The 2,681-nt window shown below is 39.8% G+C and overlaps 1 non-coding gene across 1 annotated transcript; it reads left to right on the top strand.

The window, feature by feature from the left end:
* Positions 1 to 2,367: 2,367 nt before the first annotated feature.
* LOC121213359 (small nucleolar RNA R71) lies at positions 2,368 to 2,473 on the top strand. The gene has a single exon (XR_005908741.1). It is a non-coding gene; the product is annotated as a small nucleolar RNA R71 (small nucleolar RNA).
* The last annotated feature ends 208 nt before the right edge of the window (positions 2,474 to 2,681 follow it).

The following is a 2,681-nucleotide window of genomic DNA, read 5'->3' on the forward strand; positions in this document are numbered from 1 at the left end:
GGTTAGGGTTTTTGAGTGGGGAAGACAATGAATAGTATAGGGTATTTATAGATTTTGGGGCACACGACCAGGTAACACGCCTGTGTTCCCCAATTTCAGCCCGTGTGATTCGCGAATTTTAAATTTTGACAGGCTCGACCACAGCCATGTCACACGGCCGTGGTGTTTTATCGTAGCTCGTGTTTGGGGAAATCTTTGCCCTATTTTCACACGGCTCTAAGCACGCCTGTGTGCTTGGAGCTATCTCTGTGGAAAACCTGTATTCAAGAGCTCCGTTAGTAAGTTAGGTGTTGAAAACTAAATTTTAAAGAAGTTAATACAGTTAGTGCTCGGGTTGCCTCCCGAGAAGCGCTTATTTATAGTCTAAGCTCGACTTACCTCTCCATTGAATGATCATGGTGGTTTGAGGAGTTTATACTTCTCATCCCTGCTGTCAATCTCATCAAAATAAAGTTTTAAATGGGTGTTGTTTACCTTAAAAGTGCCGAACTTGGGATGACTCACCTCGACCGTATCGAATGGGAAAATTTTGACCGTAAGAGGGATTTCTTCATTAGGTGTGGTAGTGAAAATGTAGGGATCTGCGGCATCTAATAAGACTCTATCACCAACCTTAAGTTAATTTGGAAAGGTATTAAGCTCGTTCTGTAGTAGATTCAGTTTGTCGGGTGTTATCGGTTTATGCGTCCACCATTCATCTAGCTCCTTGATTTGTAGCCTTCGATCTTCATGAATAGGTCCTCCATTATTGCTTGAGAATGGCTCATGTACTTCCTTCAAACTCATTTCCTACAAAGAAAGTTGCACCATATTGTCAGTTTTAGTAGAATGGTTTAGACGATCACCTTCAATTTCCAATGTGTTGGCGGAATTACGAGCTTGAAGGGTGATTGTTTCGTCTCCCACACGGAGTGTGAGTTCACCTGTGCCAACATCAATAATTGTTTTAGCAGTTGCTAAAAAGGGCCTTCCTAGAATTAAAGGAGTGTTGCTATCCTCCTCTATGTCTAGAACAATGAAGTCAACGGAAAATATAAATTTATTGATTTTAACTAGCACATATTCAATAATACCCCTAGGGAATCTTATAGTTTTATCTGATAATTGAATGCTCATCCTAGTCTGTTTGGGTTTCCCGAGACCTAGTTGCTTAAACATTTTGTAAGGCATGACGTTGATACTAGCCCCTAAATCAGCTAATGAATTATTAACATCTAAACTACCAATTAAGCAAGCAATTGTAAAACTCCCTTGATCTTTTAATTTGTTCGGTAGCTTATTTTGCAGAATAGCTGAGCACACTGCATTTAGCTCCACATACGATGCCTCGTCCAACTTCCGCTTATTTGCTAAAAGCTCTTTTAAAAATTTCATTACGTTTCGCATCTGCGATAGAGCTTCAATAAACGGTAAATTAATGTGTAATTTTTTAAGAGTTTAAGGAATTTACCAAATTGTTCATCTGAGCGGTCTTTCCTTATCGCGTTGGGGTATGGCACACGAGTTTTATATTCGACATTCACTGACTTGTTTTTATTATGACCTTCCTCACCTTGACCTTTGCTTACCACAGTTTCTTGCCTCGGTCCTGGTTCAGGCTCAACGACTCATTCGTCATCTTGAATATTAATTGCGTTGAGCTATTGCCTTGGGTTGGGTTCAGCATTACTTGGCAAGCTACCTTGTGGTCGTTCAGAGATTAGTTTGGAAAACTGGCCTATCTAAATTTCGAGCCCTTGGATCGACGCTTGTTGATTTTTAAGTGTTGTCTCAGTGTTCTGAAAACGGGTTTCTGACACCAATATAAACTTTGAAAGCATCTCTTCAAGGTTTGGCTTCTTTTCCTGTTGATAGGGTGGTTGTTGAAAACCCGGAGGATGTTGTGGTCTCTGATTTCCTTGATCGTCCCATGAGAAATTGGGGTGGTTCCTCCAACCTGCATTGTAAGTGTTACTATATGGGTTATTTTGGGATCGAGAGTTATTGTTACCCATATATTGGACTTGTTCGTCCTCGATGCTAGGGTTGAAGGGTTGATACTCTGTGCATGCTCCTCCTCCATTCGTCTCGCACCTCATTACTGGATGTACCTAAGTAGAACCAAGTAAACCATCAATTTTTTTATTTAGAAGTTCTACCTGGTTTGACAGCATAGTAACCAAATCAACGTTATAAACGCCTGCTGTTTTAGTTGGCTTAGTCTTCCTGACTTGCCACTGATAGTTATTCAGTGACATCTCCTCTATAAACTCATAGGCATCTTCAGGTGTTTTATTATTGATGGTTCCGCCAGCAGCTGCGTCAACCATTTGTTGAGTCGAAGGATTCAAACCATTATGGAACGTTTGAACCTGTAGCCAAAGTTGTAACGCATGGTGAGGGCACCTTCTCAGTAAGTCTTTGTATCTCTCCCATGCATCGTAAAGAGTTTCTAAATCCATCTACACAAACGAAGAGATATCATTATGTAATTTAACCGTTTTAGCCGGCGAAAAATATTTTAATAAAAATTTTTCAGTCATTTGTTCCCAAGTAGTGATTGACCCTCGTGGTAATGATTTTAACCACTGTTTAACTTTTTTTCTCAATGAAAAGAGGAATAACCAAAGACGAATGGCATCATCAGAAACACCATTAATTTTAAATGTATCGCATAGTTCTAATAATTTTGCTAAGTGAGC

Source organism: Gossypium hirsutum, chromosome A13 (assembly GCF_007990345.1).
Source record: "Gossypium hirsutum isolate 1008001.06 chromosome A13, Gossypium_hirsutum_v2.1, whole genome shotgun sequence".
In the NCBI taxonomy this organism is placed as follows: domain Eukaryota; kingdom Viridiplantae; phylum Streptophyta; class Magnoliopsida; order Malvales; family Malvaceae; genus Gossypium; species Gossypium hirsutum.